The following is a 20,699-nucleotide window of genomic DNA, read 5'->3' as shown; positions in this document are numbered from 1 at the left end:
AGAGTGTCAGTGAGGGACTCTGCCTAACATAAACTGGGATTCTATTCCAGAGCGAAGGAAGTCTCTGGGACAGGAATCTATCCCTCCAGCATGTCCTGTTTATTGTTGTGTTGAAGTTTAATTCACTGGAGTGTGTGGCTCTAAGAGATTTGTTTTTCTTGAGGTGAAGTATGTCCATTAATTCCAGGTTGGACATGGCCTTATATGTCAGGCAGAGGTCACCTCTGAGCAGGCGGTAAGCAACTGATTAGAGCTGGAATTTCTTTAGTTGAGCTGCATAGGGCATCTGTTTGAGGCCCATGATCCTCTTGGTGAGGTACTTCTGTGGCCTTTCCAGCTGTTGCAGGTGTCGAGTAAGGTACATTCCAAATGGGGCATTGTACTCTATTATGGGCCTAATGAGTGATGAGTAGAGGGGCACAATAACCTCTCTTGATCTTGATGTGAACCCTTTCGTGATTAGGTGGGCCACATAGAAGGAATTTCTAACCAGTTTGGCAATGTGATTATCAAAGGAGAGGTTGCTATCTTCCTGGGTCCCCAGGTCCCTAATTGCATCTTCTGTACATAGCGGATTACCACCTATGTGATAATCCGTGGGCACTTTGTTTTTCCCAAAGGGGATGACTATGCATTTTTTAGCATTTAGCTTAAGGCCATGATTTTGACACCAGGTATCTGTCTCTGTGAGACCCTTCTGGAGGATGTCTATGTCAGCCGGAGAGTTGATTATGGCCCCCAGTTTGCAGTCATCTGCGAACTTGGTCAGCCATAATCCTCCCGTGCTTGCCTGTACCTCACAGAAGTATATACTGAACAGGAGGGGTCCCAGGACCAAGCCTTGTGGGACGCCACTTGTGACTGGTTTAGAGTCAGACTTGGCACCCGCAACTCTGACCATGTGTGTTCGATCCGTGAGCCAGTTGGTAACCCATCTCATGACATTGGGGTTAATGTTCAAGCTGGTGAGCTTATCTATGATGTCAGAGTGAGAAATGGTGTCGAAGGCCTTAGCGAGGTCCAGGTAGGCTGTGTGGACTACCTTTTCTTCATCTATGGCCTTGGTAACTGTTTCAAAAACGTCAACTAAGTTTAGAAGGCATGATCTGCCTTTAACAAAGCTGAATTGGGTAGGGTCCAGTGTTTGGAGGTTCCCAATGTCTCTCTTTATGAGATCCATGATGATTCACTCCATAGCCTTGCAGACCAGGCTAGTCAGGCTTATAGGGCGATAGTTCCCTGGTTCTGTTGTGGCACCACCTTTGTGGAGTGGGATGACTGTTGCTGTATGCCATTCTTTGGGTACATAGCCTGTGGTAAGGCTGAGTTTGAACAGTGAATTTAGGTGAGGGTTTAGTTCATTTTGGAGCTCATGTAAGACGCAGCCAGGGATACCATTTGGTCCCATTGATGCTATGTTTTTAGCTTTGGAGAGGGCTGCTTTTACCTGCTTGTCTGTGATGTCTGGGGCTCTGCATTCTTCTGGGATGGACATGGGCCCTTTTGGGGGTGATGGGAGGTAAAGTTTGCACTGAACCTGTCAGCCAGGATGTTGGCAATGTCAGTTGGTACAGTGTATCTTTTGCCATTTTGCACTAGCTCAGAGAGTTTCCACCTAGATTCTTGACATAGTTAAAGAAGGCTTTGTGATTATCTTTAAAGTCTTTGACAATTTTTCTTTTGAAACTGGCCTTGGATGATTTTATGAGGGATTGTAGTTTCTTGCTAATATTGATCAGTGATGCCTTTCCTTTTTGGGTTTTTGCTCTATCTTGTAATAGTTTCCTCCTTCTGTTGTATAGTTTATTTATGGCCCGGGACCACCATACTGGTTTCCTCTTTTTGGAGGAGTGAGTCTTGGTTTTACTTGAGATGGCTCAATCCATGCATTCCTGTAGGTGATCATAGAATGCATTTGTAAAGGATTCTGTGGTTTGGGTAGCGTTATCCTTAAGCATGGGGGCTTGGAAACTTTCCACCCCGGGCTTGAGAAGTGAGAAGTTGGCTTTTGAAAAGTTTTTCACAGTGGTTTCCTTGACCGGGGGTGGGGTCGGGATGTGGATGTCCAGTATGATCAGTTTATGATCAGATCTTACTAGCGAGGGGGTTTACCTCTGGTGTGGAGCACTGATCCCCCATGTTGGTGATGATCAGGTCCAATATGTTGTCACCTCTTGTGGGCATGGTGACCAGCTGTTCCAGGGTGTTTGAATTTATAAACTCTAGGAAGTGTTGGGCAAAGGAGTTTGTGGTTGAGTAGTTATCCCAGTCAATGTTTGGGTAGTTGAAATCTCCCAATATCATGGTGTTTGGTGGGACCTTTATATTTTCCAATGTTCTCAGGAATGCTGAGTGGGGGTCCTGGGACAAGGTAGGTGATCTGTAGCAAGCTATGATCTGAAAAGCAGCTTTGCCCACCGTTAGTTGCACATGGATGGTCTCTGAGGCCACATGCTGTGCTACTAACCTGGAGGTGTGGGTATCCTTTATGAAAATGGATAACCCCCTCCTTTTGTATTTTGATCCGGGTTCTGCGGCTGAAAAGTATGGTATGAGTTGTACCCTGGTAGTGCTGGGGTGCTCTCTGGAACCTTGAACCAGGTTTCTGTTACTGCACAGATATCAATTTTCTCCATGCTAAGGAGTGCCTCGAGTGAATGCATTTTGAGGTTTAGATTTCTGGCATTGAGTAGCATTACCCTCAGTTTTTGGTTACTTGTGTTGTTTAGGGAGGTAGGTTTGTCTTTTGAGCCTTGCCTAAAAAGGCACTATGGGGTTGGCAAGAGCCTTGGCCAGTATTCGAAAGCCTAGGGGCAACAGGTGCAAGCCATCTCTGGTGAAGCAGTGTGGCTTGTCGAGCATGTCGTCCCAAGCTGACAGACATTGGATCCCCTTTGAGCAACACCAATAGCTTAGCCAATTGTTAAAACTGATAATTTTTTCTGTGTATTGTGGCATCATTCTTGGTGAGGGCAAGATGCTACTCAGGGTCAGGGTCATACCGGCCTGGGCTACATGATCAGAGAGCTCCTCTTTGTCTCTTTTCATGTAGTCCAGGGAGGTACATCTCAGGTCATTCACACCAACATGTACAATGACAGAGTCATATATGTACTTTTTTGGAGTGACCTGAGTGCTTGTGTTATGTGGCGGATCCTGGCACCCGACAGGCAGCTTACAGTAACCTTCTCCTTGTTCAGTCTAGTGAGTGGAACGTCAGTGTGCCTGACAATAGAATCACCTATTACTAGTGTATTGGGTGTGTTGTTAAGCCTTAAGAGCTATGGTTGCATGGCAGACTGACTCTGTGAAGTATGTGATACGTGTTTGTTGTTTGAGGGTGGATGTTGCTTGGATGTCTGCTTTGGAGGTCTCTGCTGCTAGTATGTTTTTGTGTATTTATGTGTATTGTTTGCTGGTACATGTATGACTGGTATATGTGAGATGGAAGTGTGGTGCAAGTATTACCCTTCTCCTCCTGACTGGCTGTTCCAGCCTTGGGTTGAGAGAGCTTGGTCTCCAGTTTGGCTGTATAGTTGCATGTCTCGCATATATTTGTGTTTGTTGGAAGGAGGAGAGGGTTGTCTGTGTACATAAGGCAATTGTAACATTGCCTCAAGATTCCCAGATTCACCAGCTGTACTGGAGAGTATACCTGAAACTGCCCTTTGGAGATGCCTGTATGGGTAAATGAACTGTTTTACTGATTGTCTGGTAGGGACGAATAAAGAGCCTTATACTACTGTATAATAAAGGGGAGGTGAAGTGTTAGCGTTTATTAGTGCTTACTGAAAGCTTGGAGCAAGTGCTGGGCTATAAAAGGAAGGTTAGAGTGCTTTATTTGAGAGCAGACTTCGTGGAGCCTGGAATAGTTTAACCCTAGCTAAATGGCGCTGCGTGGTGCGCAAAATCGCACAAAACCATGCAAATGCGGGTTGTAAGGCAGGGAGATGAAAGAGATTGGAATTAACCCAAAACGGCCAATGAACTACTAGTTGTTGGGCTGAGACCACTCCTCCAGGGACAGATAGGCTTCTCAAAGCTCCCTACTCTCACTGGTGAACAGAGAAACTTCCTCCTATCCAAGTAAGGATATGGGCAACACAGGAACTTATACCACAGTCCTGAATTCAGCAGAACCTGAAAACTGGACTAGACTAGCTTAGAAAAGGCAGGAAACAAGAGTATTTTTTTTTTCTTTTTTGGCAGAAAATACACTAAACTTTCACAAAAACACTTTAAATGCTTATAACAGGCTAGTGCACTTTAGTGTGTAGCCTACAAAAGTTAAACAGCACAAAAATGAACTTAAACAACTTTAAAAAGTGCTAACAGCATTAAACAGTTTAGTATGCAGCAAGGAAGGATTTTTAAAGCTCAGAAATGCTAGGAATCGCTTTATCGGTGAAACTAGCAGGCACAGGTGAAAATGCAGAAAAAAAATACTTATATCAATTGAAAGTCTCTCTTTTTGTCACTCTCCTGCTTGTAGTACTCTGCAGGACACCACGAGGAACTTGGCTGAGTAGTATATAAGCGCAAAACCGTGAAAATGCGGGTTTTAAGGCAGGGAGATGAAAGAAATTGGAATTAGCCCAAAACGGCCAATGAACTACTAGTTGCTGGGCTGAGACCACTCCTCCAGACAGAGATAGGCTGTTCAAAGCTCCCCACTCTCACTGGTGAACAGAGAAACTTCCTCCTATCCAAGAAAGGATATGGGCAACACAGGAACTTGTACCAAAGTCCTGAATTCAGCAGAACCTGAAAACTGGACTAGACTAGCTTAAAAAAGGTGGGAAACAAGAGTATTTTTTTTTTTTTTTTCTTTTTTGGCAGAAAATAAACTAAACTTTCACAAAAAAACACTTTAAATGCTTACAACAGGCTAGCACACTTTGTGTAGCCTACAACAGTTAAACAGCACAGAAATGAACATAAACAACTTTAAAAAGAGCTAACAGCAGTAAACAGTTTAGTATGCAGCAAGGAAGGTTTTTTAAAGCTCAGAAATTATAGGAATTGCTTTTTCGGCGAAACTAGCAGTTACAGGAGAAAATGCAGAAAAAATACTTATATCAATTGAAAGTCTCTCTTTTTGTCGCTCTGCTGCTTGTAGTAGGGAGACGAAAGAGATTGGAATTAGCCCAAAACAGCCAATGAACTACTAGTTGCTGGGCTGAGACCACTCCTCCAGGGACAGATAGGCTGGCAGCAGTTTGCATTGTCGCCTTACAGCAAGAGGTTCTTCGGTTCGATACTCAGCTGGGATGCCTTCTGTGTGGAGTCTGCATGTCCTCCTGCATTCATGTGGGTTTCCTCCTGGTGCTCTGATTCCCTGACACATTCCAAAGACATGCGTATGGAGTGTTTCTCCCAAGGCTTCCACTAAAAATTGGCTCATTCCAAGTCGGACTTTCCCAGTAAACAAATGTTAAATAAAATAAAAAAGGATTAGAATAGTGCAAGCATGATGTTTGTACAAACTTTGTGAAATGAAAGGAAAAAGAGAAGTTCTTGGGAACAGTTATTCTGTCTAATGGTGGGACATCTCACTAAGTGCCTTTTAATTAAATTTTTCTCACAAGGTATCACACTTGCTTATTCAGCAAGCTTTTAGAGTCCCATTTCTTTGAGCACTGTTAGAGATAAATGAAAACATTTCCCTATATGGAGAGTATAGAAATCTCTATACTGGACATTAAGCTATTTCGCTTTCTCTATGGCAGTAAGAAGAATTAGTAATAAGCAGCAGGTGGTATAGAGGATCGGAGGATACAGTCCCCCCTGTATGGGTATAAAACTGCTTTTATATTTTCCTCACGTGTTGACTATTCGAAGTTGGGATGTGATATCACAACGTATTGCCTAGCAGGTGATGTGGTCCTGTTGATGGATTAAACTCAATGAGCTGCTGCTTGACAAGTTTGCCATCAGAATTAAACAAGATCCAATACTGAAGCGAAACTGAGTGAACAAATGCAAATTAAAATAATGCAACTATAAAAGTATGTGCTATGTTTTACCATAGATCGTCTATATTCCTGTCTTTTATTTCTTATCCATAGATTACCAACATATGTCACATATACAAGAATCATGTATAAGTAACAAAAGCTGCATTGCACTGGGTGCTACATGTCTGAACATGTATTAAATCTGTATAAATGTATGGTGAGATTCTAATAGTCAGTCTGTCTCAGAAGGTCTGTTAATCTCCATTCTTTATGTGTAAAAAGCTACACTGGGATGTAGCTGGAAACATAATAATATACTTCTAAGGCAAAAATGGACTTTGAGTCAGTGGTCTGCCTCATAATTTACTTTGCAGTAATGCAGGGATTAAAGTATTTCAGTACAGTTAGACTTCTGTTTGCAGGACCAGTGTCTGGAATTGATCGTGCACTTACATTATCAGAGAGCTGACCATGCTACAAAATGACTGATCATTCAGAAATTTCTCTACTTCTCATGCAGAGACTTTGGGTTGGGTTCACTGCAAACCAGGCTGTAGCAGAGGTTGGATGTTCCACTGTGAGGGTAAAGCAATGTAACATGAGAGTGAACAAATAGTGGTCTGACTGTGCACTGCTGTTTCTATGACCGAAAAGTCACCATTGCCTTGTAAGGAAGTTGCTATATCAGGTGTTAATTTACTCTCCCCTCTCTTGCCTCTCTGTTTACAATGCTCATTGGTTGGTCAGCCACTGGGGATGCACAAGCCCGTGCATTTCTTTTGTGCCGGTCCCAAGTCTGGATAAATGGGGAGGGTTGTGTCAGGAAGGGCATCCAGCATAAAATTTTGCCAAATCATACATGCAGACAACAGTACAGATATACATACCGGATTGGTCAAGGCCCGGGTTAACAACAACTGCCACCAGTACTGTTGGCCAACAGGGTGCTGGCGGAAATTGGGCTACTGTTGGCCGAAGGAGGAGAAGAGGGGGATGGCATGCCTGAAGGCAGGTAAAGGCTAGGACTGTGACAGCGAGGGTCAGAACTTTGAATGTTGGCAGTATGACTGGCATAGGGAGAGAGCTAGCTGATATGATGGACCAAAGGAAGGTTGGTATATTGTGTGTGCAAGAGACCAGATGAAAGGGGAGCAAGGCTAGGTGTATCGGAGGTGGCTTCAAATAGTTTTATCATGGTGTGGATGGGAGGAGAAATGGCGTAGGCATTATCCTGAAGGAACAGTATGCTAAGAGTGTTTTGGAGGTGAAAAGAGTGTCGGATAGAGTGATGTTTATGAAGCTGGAAATTGATGGTGTAATGATGAATGTTGTTAGTGCATATGCTCCACAAGTTGGGTGTGCAATGGATGAGTGAGTTGGATGAAGTGGTGATGACTGTACCCAAGGGTGAGAGACTGGTAATTGGAGCAGATTTCAATGGGCATGTTGGTGAAGGGAACAGAGAGGATGAGGAAGTTATGGGTAGGTATGGTGTTAACCAAAGGAATGCAGAAGGTCAGATGGTAGTCGATTTTGCGAAAAAGATGGACATGGCTGTGATAAATATGTATTTTAACAAGAGGGAGGAGCATAGGGTGACATACAAGAGTGGAGGAAGATGCATGCAGGTGGATTATATCTTATGTAGAAGGGCCAGTCTGAAGGAGATAGGAGACTGTAAAGTGGTGGCAGGGGAAAGTGTAGTTAAGCAGCATAGGATTGTGGTTTGTAGGATGACACTGGTGATCAAGAAGAGGAGGATGAGTGTGAGGGCAGCACCAAGGATCAAGTGGTGGAACTTGAAAAAGGGTAATTGTGAGGTGATGTTCAGGGAAAAGTTAAGACAGTCACTGGGTGGCAGTGAAGAGTTACCAAATAGCTGGGTAACTACAGCAGAGCTAGTAAGAGAGATGGCTAGAAAGGTGTTTGGTGTGACATATGGAAAGAGTAAGGTGGACAAGGAGACCTGGTGGTGGAATGAAGAAGTACAGGAGAGTATGTAGAGAAAGAGGTTGGCGAAAAAGTGGGATTGTCAGAGAGATGCAGAAAGTAGACAAGAGTATAAGGAGATGAGGTGCATGGTAAAGAGAGAGGTGGCAAAGGCTAAGGATAAGGCGTATGAAGAGTTGTATAAAAGGTTGGACACGAAGGAGGGAGAAAAGGACCTGTATCAATTGGCTAGATAGAGGGACCAAGCTAGTAAAGATGTGCAGCAGGTAAAGGTGATAAAGGATAATGAGGGAAACATACTCACAAGCGAGGAGAGTGTGTTGAGGAGATGGAAAGAGTACCTTGAGGGATTGATGAATGAAGAGAATGAGAGGGAGAGAAGGTTGGATGATGTGCGGATAGTGAATCATGAAGTGTAGTGGATTAGCAAGGAGGAAGTAAGGATAGCTATGAAGAGGTTGAAGAACAGAAAGGCTGTTGGTCCAGATGACATACCTGTGGAAGCATGGAGGTGTTTAGGTGAAATGGCAGTGGCGTTTTTAACTAGATTGTTTAATGAAATCTTGGAAAGTGAGAGGATGCCTGAGGAATGGAGAAAAAGTGTTTTGGTACCGATTTTTAAGAATAAGGGTGATGTGCAGAGCTGTAGTAACTACAGGGGGATTAAATTGATGAGTCACAGCATGAAGTTATGGGAAAGAGTAGTGGAAGCAAGATTAAGAAAGGAGGTGATGATTAGTGATCAGCAGTATGGTTTCATACCAGGAAAGAGCACTACAGATGTGATGTTTGCTCTGAGAGTGTTGATGGAGAAGTGCAGAGAAGGTCAGAAGGAGTTGCAGTGTGTCTTTGTGGATTTAGAGAAAGCATTATGACAGGGTGCCTAGAGAGGAGTTGTGGTATTCTATGAGGAAGTCAGGAGTGTCAGAAAAGTATGTAAGAGTGGTACAGGATATGTATGAGGGTGACATCGGTGAGGTCTGCTGTGGGAGTGACGGATGCGTTTAAGGTGGAGGTGGGATTACATCAAGGATCAGCTCTGAGCCCTTTCTTATTTGCAATGGTGATGGACAGGTTGACAGACAAGATCAGACAGGAGTCCCCGTGGACTATGATGTTTGCAGATGACATTGTGATCTGTAGTGAGGGTAGGGAACAGGTGGAGGAGACCCTGGAGAGGTGGAGATATGCTCTAGAGAGAAGAGGAATGAAGGTCAGCAGAACTAAGACAGAATATATCTGTGTGAATGAGAGGGAGGATAGAAGAATGGTGAGGATGCAAGGAGTAGAGGTGGCGAAGGTGGATGAGTTTAAATACTTGGGTTCAACAGTTCAGAGTAATGGAGAGTGTGGAAGAGAGGTGAAGAAGTGAGTACAGGCAGGGTGAAGTGGGTGGAGAAGAGTGTCAGGAGTGATTTGTGACAGACGAGTACCAGTAAGAGTGAAAGGGAAGGTCTACAAGAGGGTAGTGAGACCAGCTATGTTATACAGGTTGGAGACAGTGGCATTGACAAAAAGGCAGGAGTCAGAGCTTGACATGGCAGAGTTAAAGATGTTAAGATTAGCACTGGTTGTGACGAGGACAGACAGGATTCGGAATAAGTATATTAGAGGGTCAGCCCAGGTTGGAAGGTTTGGAGACAAAGCCAGGGAGGCAAGATTACATTGGTTTGGACATGTGCTGAGGAGGGATGCAGAGTATATTGGGAAAAAGATGCTAAGGATGAAGCTGCCAGGTAACAGGAAAAGAGGAAGACCTAAGATAAGGTTTATGGATGTGGTGAGAGAGGACATGCAGGTGGCTGGTGTGACAGAGCAAGATGCAGAGGACAGGAAGAAATGGAAACAGTTGATCTGCTGTGGCGACCCCTAATGGGAGCAGCCAAAAGAAGAAGAAGAATTGGTTGGTCTACCAAACAAAGGTGGTCTGGTCTGAGATGGTAAGTTAAAACAGCGATTGAGAAATGTAATAAGGAGATGCCTGGCTGTGTTTGTGTCAGGATGTGCTAAGCTTAACAAAATGTTGTAGCTTCTCAGGACTGATTCAGCATTGACACATTATTGACCTGACCGCAGTCTGATGCCACATTTGCCTTTCCTTGAGACCTTCTAAACATTCAGTACTGTACTACTGTTACATTATAAGCATGAGAACTGATAATCCTGCAACAGAAATGCTTGTAAATGTGCATTCCTGCTGTACCATTTACTGCCACAGGGATACGTGGTATATTAAAGTGTGTTGCTATTTCTGAAAAGTTAATTGAATGTGAACTGTTCCCATTCTCAAAAATGAAAGTTGGTATATGCAGGCATGAACTCCATATAGCTGTAAAATCATGAGCTGCACATTTCATGATAACCATATGTGATAGAATGCTCATAATGCAGTGTTATGCTACATAGAGTAAGTGGGTATCCTTACCTGCTAATTAAGCAATGAAACATCACTGTAATACCAAATGTAGAATTTACAAGTGTTAAATGATATCTTCTTCCGGGGTGCAAAACAACACTGCAATCTCATAAAGATTCACACAACAGAGCAGCAAAATCAAATAACTTGGTGTTATTATAAGACTTAAGTGAAATTTGAATATATAAATAATTTCCTTAAAAAAACTAAAGTACAACCAAAATAAAGCTCTCAAACATCCAACCACTTACTCATTTATTGAGATCCAGGTATTGCAGCTTAAAAATAGGGTGCATCTGTTTGGAGTTCATGACAAGTGTGGAGTGTCTGTACAGAGCTGAACAGCATGTAGCTTGCAACATGTCATGGCCCACAGCTAATCAGACATTTAGTAGGGCTGACATAAGGATGATATACTGAGGAAAGGACTGCACAGTAAAATACAGCTGTCATGTGTTACGAGGGAAAGCAACACAAGGCAGGTCTTACAGCTGACTAGTGCTACAGAAGGGTGTGACTGATATGCTAGTTGTGTAATTTCAGAAGGAGCAAGTATGACAAAATTTGGGTGTGCTCACACATGCAGTGATGCTCTGCATAGCTTCCACTCATGGTTACCTAGATAACCAAATGAGGGTCAGTACATTAAAGTGCCAACCCAGTTCATCGTATAAATAAGGAAGAACAGGGAAGATAAGAAAGTAGGAAACAGGAGAACAGCAAGCAGAGAAAACGTCACAAGGGTAACCATATATGATATGACAGGTAGGGGTAGAGCAGTGTCGTAGTTTTGTGGGAGACCCATTTTCAATATATAGAGAAGTAAGGTATGTGGGGAAAGTAGCAAGAATATTTGTGGAGGGGCAGACAAAGAAGAGAAGGTAACAGAAGCACACAAGCAAGTATAAAATGCAGACAGAAAGGCAGGAGTGATACACACACAAAAGGTGGGGATGACATGGGAAGGAAACAGACAGAGGGTGAATGCCTGGGCAACAAACAAGGAATGGAGAAAAACAAACAAGGTAACTGAACAGCTGGAGAGACACAGGGTAGGGTCCATGAATACAAACCAGGCAATCCCACAGGACAAGATACCCAGACTTTCATGGCTGACACATGGACAGGACGCATCCCCAGTCGCCAGATAGTTGAGGGCCTTCTAATCATGTGACTTGACAAATCAAGCCAGAAGGTATTGTATGGGATCAATATGGAACAAGTAGGGGTTTGTTATCACAGCCCTTTATCCTTTGTTAGCATACATTATCAGAATAGACACATATGTGGAACATATGGCGGTCTAGGGTGTGAGATGTAAAATAATTTGTACTGTGAGGTTAGGGAATAAGTCATAAGCCAAGTTCCCTAATCCAACAGTACAAAATATTTCATGTTTCCCATAAACCAACCCCAAGTATTCTACTTACCTATTTTTTTATTTTGGATTACTATATCCTGCTCATTCCAACAGAATGCAAAAGTTGTGCAGACTTTCATTGCTATATGACTTCATGAAGGCTTTTATAAAAAGGGTGTCTCACACGTGACTTTCTGTTGTAGTTCCTAGGTATTTTTTTTATCTGTTTTTAAATGTTTTGACAGTTCTGTGGTATTGTTTCTATAGTGTACTGAGTGTTACATTAATATATTTTACATGTGCAATTTAATTACATGTTTAGTTATTAGGACGTTTTTTGTTGTACTTAGTTCCTGCCCTGTCTAATTTTATTTTGAGTAATGTTATTTTCTGACTGATAAGATTTGGTGTTTATGTGTTTTGGTCTTATGCTTGTCATTTGAATAATGTTAGATTTCATGATGAGGTTTATTTTAGGTGGGCAGTCTTATTGTGTGTGTGTAGGTGGGTAGTCTCATTGTGTGTATGTGGGCAAACTTATTGTGTGTGTGTGTGTGTAGGTGGGCAGTGTTATTTTGTGTGTGTGTGGGGGGGCAGTCTTATTTTGTGTGTGTGTGTGTGTGTGTGTGTGTGAGTGTGTAGATGGGCAGTCTTATTGTGTGTGTGTGTGGGCAGTCTTATTGTGTGTGTGTGTGGGGGGGCAGTCTTATTGTGTGTGTGTGTGGGGGGGCAATCTTATTGTGTGTGCAGTCTTATTTTGTGTGTGTGTATGTGGGAGCAGTCTTATTGTGTCTGGGGGGCAGTCTTATTGTGTGTGTGTAGGTGGACAGTCTTTGTGTGTGTGTGTGTGTGTGTGTGTGTGTGTGTGTGTGTGTGTGTGTGTGTGTGTGTGTGTGTGAAATGCCCCAGTTAACTATAACTGGTGGCTAGAGAGAGTAACTCAGGTTCAAACCCTCAACCTTGGGTGCAGATAGCAAGAACCTGAATTCCCTACTCACCACCACTTGTGAAAAGCATTCAGGTTTTTGCTTCATATTTTTGTTCTGATCTGTTCCTCATAAAAGCTGTGGTTTTTTGGATTTTCAGACATTTGAATTTCAGACTTCATATTTGAATTTCAGACTTCATATTCTTCAGAAAGTACATGGCAAACACAAAACATTTTATTCTAGCAATTTTCTAAGTTTATAAGATCAATATTTGAAATTTGTCCCTGTTTTGGGGCTGTATTCCCCCATTATTGGCATTTTTGTGCAGTTGTTTTTGTGCTAAGAGGTTGAGAGCTATGGTGAGAACTGAATTCATTAAATGATAGCCATTTAAGTTTCAGTCTTCCTGTATTTTAAGAAGCAGCCAATTTGGCATAGTGGAATGTTTCTCTGACTATAGTGCACAGAGTCCTGGGTTCAAGACTTGGCAGTGAAATGCATGGTGGTGGCATAGCATTTTATTCTAGCAACTTTCCAAGGTTTTACAAGCAATGTTTAAAATGTGTCCTTGTTTTTTGGGCTTTTGTCCCCCCACCCCCCAATAAATTTTGGCTTTTTCCAGATTTCTTGTGCTCATGTGCTGCAAAGTTGAGAGACACAGTTGAGTGTCAAGTGGATTTTACAAGTAACTAAGAGCTTTAGGGGAAGAGAAGTTTAGTGCTGCTTATACTGAGTCTGCTTGCATTGTTAATAGTCCAACAGGTAGTGTACTTGCTTTCAATGCAGAAGGCTGTGGGTTCTACTCCCACAGTACATAGATGCATTACTGTACTATGTTGTACTTTTAAAGGGGTGGAAGCTGCAGTCCTGAGAATGTCCTCTTTGGCGGAGTTACCTAGTAACTATTAACCTGTTATCAGTTTGCCATCCATTCCCTACTGCAATATTACCAGCTTATCATTTTTTAATGTAACATGGGCAATTTATTCCTCAAGGGCAACAGGCACTTTATTTGTAGATGAAACAATGAAATATAAAGTTGTTTGCTAGCAGCAACCTCTTTGTTAGTTACAGATCTCTTTAATGTGGAATTATTTAGATGACTTTTACTTCTGCAGATATTGTGCATATTTACGGATACTGGTAGATTGTAGAAGTTTGAGTAGACTTTTATGATGGAAATGTTCTGAATTGAGAAGCTGTGTCATTATTGGTGCATACATTTTGTTTCATTGTTTACTGGAAAAATGTTCAAAACAAAAAATTTACAACACCCTCTAACAACTGTACTGTACTATACAAGGAATATAATTTAATACAATCAGGAAGGCACATCAAAGAACACATGTATGTTTCATGTGCAAGGGGTCTATGATTTGAAAACAGCCCAAAGTTAATCTTTATCTGCCGCTGGCCAGATGTATTTTCTTTGAATGTGAGTTTCAATGCTGTTTCAATGAATGTGAGTTTCAATGCCAGAGAAGTTTTAATGCTAAGTCTATTTTCATTGTGAGACTGCATTGCTTTGTTTAGCAGATGTCTATTAGTGTTTGTGCTATAAAATGTAAAATAAAACATTTAAATGAAATCCAAATCATTGTAGAAGTAAAGCAGTATGCACATTACAGTGTTTATGGTAAATGGGGTGAAATAGCCAAGTAATGGGGCATTGGAATGGCTGCAGGGGGGAGGCCCCATTCGACCATGATTTTGTGAGGGGGAAGGATGGGAAACTCAAAGACAGCCCCAGCTGAACTATACCTCTTAACTGTCCAGATTTCCACGGAATGAACAGACTTTTGCTTCTTATTTTTGGTTTGTTACTCATAAAACTTGTGGTTTTCTGGCAAATCATTTAGGAATGAAGTAATTAAATAATGATAGACATCGAGTTTCAGACTTCATGCCCATCAGAAAAATGCATGCTAAAGCAAGACCTGTTATTCTATCAACTGTCTAAGTTTATACAACAGCAATTTTTAGTACTGTCTGTATGTTCCCCCAATATATTTGGCCTTGTCCAGATTTCCTGCATTAAGAGGTTGAGAGGTACGCCCAAATAACTTGCATTATAGAATTAGGTATATCCAAACCTCTCAACCGTCACCGACTTTGCCTCAAAATGTTGCTCTCCCCCTAATAATCCCTCCACAAAATGGCAATTTTGGAAGAAAATGTGGAGGATTTACAATTTAAGAAATAATTGTACTGATCAGAGTTATAGATTACTTTTATTTCAGAAATGCATGTAGATTCTCTTATTTTGTCAGCTGCTCAACTTAACAGTGCTAGTATTAAAAAGTATCCTTTCTTTGACAGGTTCCTGTCTGTACTGTGTGGCTATTTTATATTTCTGCATTACATTTTTGGTCCATTTTTCATAAAATCATGGTTTTCTGGCAAATTAGTGTCAAGTCATTAAAGATTGAAGTTAGAAAATAATGACAGACATTTGAGTTTCAGATTTCATACCCTTCAGAAAATTCATACTAATGCAAGACCTACTATTCTATTATCTTTCTAAGTTTATAAGAGCAATATTTAAAAATTGTCCTTATTGTTGGGCCTTTGTCCCACTTCTATTTATGGCTTTGTCCAGATTTCTTGCTCTGAGGTTGAGAGGTATGACAAATGTGCCAGGGCCTTCACCGTCAGCCAAAGACATTTAAAATTATGACATGCTTATTGCAACCCACTCCCCCATGTAGTGACTCTGGATGTGTCCAAGCAAGGCAAGGAGCAGTTATGCATTGTAAGTGTGCAGAGTATCCCCCTATCCAAGGCAGACAGAAGTACTACAGTGGCTTTTCATCTGTCCTTGACTTTGCAGTTTTCTGTCATATTTTTATACTGTTGATTTGTGCTTATTATTATTCAGAAATGCATGTTGTTGCACTGCCTGTTGCTCTATGTTTAAGTAGCAATGCTTTAATGACCATCAGGTAAGCTTGTCTGAGATTGTAAGATGCAAATAAGCTTTAATAAGCATACCGTTAAAGAATTACCAACATTGAAAGCCTTTTTGTGTTGTTGCCATGTGGAGAATATTTACATAACTAGATAACATATAAGCCTTATGTATTGAAATGCATATGACAGTATTTGTAATAAAGGACAGGATTACAGTATTTTCAGAAGCTCATTACATTTGTTGGAGACTTACAATCATCTTTGCAGGCTTTACCAGTAAACTAAACAGAATGCCAATCTATCATGTGTGGTCCATAACATTTTCACTAATCCTTTAAGCAATTTATCTTGAGCTTGTTTCTTGTTTGCCATTCATTTTTTACTTTGATCATGCTTCCCCCATGAAACAAGTGGATAGTTGTTATCAGGCAGCAGGTCTTTTTTGGATAAGAAACATTTTTACAAGTGGGGGTGTGATGACCGTGCCCTAGCCTAGCAATCAAGGAGCCTCAATCCTCACCACTAACACTAGGGAGGGTGTCTCATATAAGAAAAAAGGATAACAAATACACACAGTAAAGTACAATTTCCCTTAAGTGTACACAGAGATCACAGTCAGTCCGGGGCTGGTCACTCCCTTGCTCCCCAGGTCCCCAATAAGACTCCCCATTGGCACAGCTATAGGGTTCAGATCTCAGCCTAGCTGGCAAGCTAACCTACAGTACCCCCTCTGTCCCACCAATGCTTCGTGTCCCTGCCCAGTTAGCTGACATACCACACACACTTTGAGATAAATATTTATACAACTTCACAGATACTCCTGGGAAAGGCTGACATAGATTCTCCAGCTGTGCCTCTTTACCCAGACTATATGGTAGTTATTTCTGCCACCACCAGCTAATACTTATCAGCTACCTGAAGGCCGTTAAAAGGGTGTCCAATTATTACTGTGCAATATTATTATCCAATTGGTAATGTGACTATTCAGCCTAAGGCTTATTAGAGTGGCTTATTACAATAAACTCTATAAATATGCAATGCACTCTAGAACTTACTTATCACTCCACAAACCAGCCACAGGTAAAGGTTTTAAAAATATTTAATAATAAATAATTAAAAACACAAGACAATACTACTACGCCCCAGTGATATCTAAGAGTTCAGAGATCACACAGAAACTTAAAACAATACAGCAGGAAAGTTCTGATATAACAGAAACACTTGTCTAACTTTCTTCTAAGTTCCTAGCTATTACTACAAGAAAACATATTTCTAAGACATTACTTACATAAGATAACAGGCAGAGTGCTGATAAGTGGGATATCAAGATCAAAATGCTCACAGTCTCTCTCTGAACAATAGTTTTTAAACTCACTAACAAACATCTTTGTTAGGCCCTCCCAAATTACATAATTTTGACACTTAGGTTTTCCAGTATACACATTACATCATTTTGACACTTAGTCTTGAGTTCCCAGGCCAACAAACTGCATTATTTAGCAATCTAACACCTGCTCAGGAAACTACAACAATAAAAGACATTTCACATGTACACTCTAGCAATTATTCCTTAAGTTAATGCAATAGAAAGAATGTATTCAGCCAGCCGCTTTGGCACCACTATTTAGATAATTTTACTTCAAAGAACATTGAAATGCTTGGCTTAGGTTTCCTTACAGCAGATGGCAATGTTGCAACAATCTTGAAGTTTACATTTTACAGTGTTTTCTTTCATTTAAGAATACAAGCCTGTATTTTACATTTATACATACAAATGATAGAATTCTGTATCAAATTCTATTTGACTAGGCTGGCAGCCTTCGGCCATCTTCCCCCAATCTTCACAGGGGGTATCACAGAGATTGCTACTTTCAGCATGTTACTTGGTACTTTTATAAAGCTGAATGTAAATTATAATTAGAGCTGCACTACAAGGAGTAGTTTGAGTTGAGTGTTTCTTATTTTTTTATACTTGATTTTGACTGGCATTCCTTTAATGTATTTAAAAAGTAATTTATTTTTTCATGCCTCACAACCTTTTTGTTTCCATCTAGATATTAAGTAAGCTATCATATAGCCAATGTATTGAAATATTTTTTTTCTTCTACACTTCATTTTGTCTTGACTGGACTCTCATAATGATTATTTGGCACCCAGGGCAGCGTACTTAATTCAAGTCCCATTTTTTGTGGTTTTGAGCATAGCTCTGCCCTTTTCTAGTTGGTGACACCCCTTCCCACTGGCCCCACCCATTCAACTGTCTCCTCCAGCCCCCCTTTGATTTGAAGTCACCAGCTGCCAATGCATTTGTGCAGTCACAGAAACCCGGTTCAAAGTTGTGGGAAGCAACGCAGCCATACCAGGTTACTCATCCTATCATTCATTCAGACCCTAAACCATGGGCAGCAAAACAAAAGGAGGTGGAGTTGCAATATATATAAAAGCAATACACACCTCTAGGATGGTCAAACAGTATGATGCACAGGAAACACTCCAGGTGCAGTTAACAATTGACAGGACCCCTATTTATTCATTTTATTTATTGTCATTTGTTAACCGGGTTAGTCCGACTGAGCCAGGGGCCCATTTTCAGTGGAGACCCAAGGTGAAAAACTCCATATACAAGTAAAAAATTACAAACATTACAAAAACAGATATACTTACAATAATATAGTATCAAGAAGTTATACATCCAAAAATAAACTCCACTATTTATACAGTTGTGTTCTAGTAGCAGAGTGAATAGTACTGAAACAACAATACATTCAAATCATAGCTAGCTATAGGCCTCCAACTCTGACTCAAGATGCCCACTCTTCCTATCTAGACCTCTTTGAATCTATCAAGATTCAACCCTTTACCCTGATCCTGGGCGACTTTAACTATCCAACCATAGATTGGAATAAATACTCTTGCCAAGACACAAATGCCCAAGATTCCTTGATTTCGTCAATGCAAATGCCTTGGACCAGTTGATTGACACCCCCACAAGAGGTGAAAATATCTTGGACTTGGTAATAACCAACATGAGTAACTACTGCAGCATCTCTACAGTGTCATCATCTCTGGAAAGATCCGACCACAAAGTAGTCACTTTCGAAGTCGCCTTCTCCCCCAACCCCCCCACCCCCAGCTAGGGTCAAACAAAAAAACTTCTCCAAAGCTAATTACAACATCCTGAGGGGAGGTATAAACAGCTTCACAGCCCCTCCCCCTCCATAGGAACTGGCACATATGTCCAAACCTACACCAAAGTACTATATGAGCATTTATATAGCTGCATGGAATCAGGAATACCAGACAGGACAAAATCATCCTCCTCAAGGAAGAGTAAACCTGTCTGGTGGACATCTACAATAAATAAACTTTATAATAAAAGGAAAAATTGCTGTCCAAGAAGCAGCAGGTGCTTAATTGGAAGCAATCTCTTCTTAGCCTCAACAACAAATTAGAGCACTAGTGAAATCCTCCAAAGCAAACTTTGAGTCCAAACTGGCCACATCTACTAAAGACAATCATAAAGCCTTCTTCACATATGTCCGCAATCTCAAAGGAAGCACCCAGACCTTCTTAGAACTGGTGGTCAAGGAACCACATACACAAATGCTGTAGATATAGCTAACCCGCTGGCAGAGAGTTTCAGAGAAAACTTCACTCCTCTGTTTCCCCCATCAGTAAAATAGGATATCTCCAGTACCTGCCCCCCTCCCCTTATCTCTAGGGAATAAGTCATCACTGGCCTCTCATAGGCAAAAAAATACAGCCTCCATGTGACCCGATAACATCCCAGACTGCATCCTGCATGAACTCAGGCAGGAACTTGTTGCAACATTAGGCACTCTATTCAACCAAAGCCTGAGTACCAGCTTCATCCCAGTCGAGTGGAGGACAGCTATTGCCATCCCTTTGCACAAAGGTGGTGCATACACCAATCCAGGAAATTATGGACCCATCAGCCTAACTAACCTGATCTGCAAGGCCATGGAATGGATTATCATGGACCTCATTAACAAGGACATTGGCCCAAACACTTGATCCCACACAGTTTGGTTTCATCAAGGGGTGGTCATGCCTGTTAAATTTGGTTGACTTCTTTGAGACAGTCACCAAGGCCATAGACGAGGGGAAGACAGTGAACACTGCTTGGCCAAAGCCTTCGATACAATTCCCCACTCAGGTATAATAGATAAACTCTCTCAACTAGGCATCAATCCATATGTTACCAGATGCGTAGCAAACTGGCTCACTGATAGAACCCACCTAGTCAAAATAGGGGAAGCCACCTCAAGTAGTAGACCCGTACCAAGCAGTGTACCCCAGAGATCGGTCTTAGGGCCTCTGCTGTTTGGGATATACTTCTCGGAGGTGCAGGACAAATCTAGTGAGCTATGGCTGACCAAGTTTGCAGATGACTGCAAGCTGGGTGCTGTCATCAATTCCGCTAGTGATGTGAACATCCTCCAAGAGGATCTCACCCAAACAAATGACTGGTGCCAGAAATATGGCTTCAAACTGAATGCCAAAAATGCATTATCTTCCCTTTTGGGGAGAGTGACATCCCCACAAATGAGCACATTGATAATAAGGTACGAAGCATGCAGTCAGTCATGAGGGAGTTGAGCACCCCGGTAGATAGCAAACTGACTTTTGACCACCATATTGCCTCCATTGTACAGAAGGCTTTCTACATGGTCCACCTCATTCATAAGGGTATCTCTTCCAGGGACAAGGTGCTCATAACATACCTGTATTCTTCCCTTATAAGACCCATTATTGACTACAATGTCCCCTTTCAGCATGTACCTCACAAAGCACATGCAGCAGCTGGAGAGACCGCAGTTGTCCCTCATCCTGAGAATCCAGGGCCTCAAACATCTACCCTACACAGACTGGCTAAAAGCCCTGTCCCTCTACTCAGTCTCCTACAGACTCCTCAGAGTTGACCTCTGTCTGGCATACAAAGCAATCTCAGACCCCACCCTGATGAGACTGCTGCATATCCTCAAGTCAAGCTCCGTTCGAGTAACCCACACGCGTGACCTCAATCTGGTCTGTGACATCAGTAGGACATCTTGGTGGGACAGATTTGTGTTCCAGAGACTTTCCCTTTTGTGGAATAGACTCCCTCTCCACATAAAGCAGATTACCTCATTAAACCTTTTTAAGCACAACCTGGA

General features: G+C 41.7%; 1 protein-coding gene across 1 annotated transcript in view; it reads left to right on the top strand.

The window, feature by feature from the left end:
- DNASE1L3 (deoxyribonuclease 1 like 3) overlaps positions 1-20,699 on the top strand; it is a 545,096-nt gene that overhangs the window by 214,119 nt on the left and 310,278 nt on the right. The window lies entirely within an intron of this gene.

This window comes from Protopterus annectens, chromosome 7.part1 (assembly GCF_019279795.1).
Source record: "Protopterus annectens isolate FY-2018-M chromosome 7.part1, PAN1.0, whole genome shotgun sequence".
In the NCBI taxonomy this organism is placed as follows: domain Eukaryota; kingdom Metazoa; phylum Chordata; order Ceratodontiformes; family Protopteridae; genus Protopterus; species Protopterus annectens.
The sequence above is the reverse complement of the archived record's forward strand: the minus strand, read 5'-3'. Positions and strand labels throughout refer to the sequence as shown.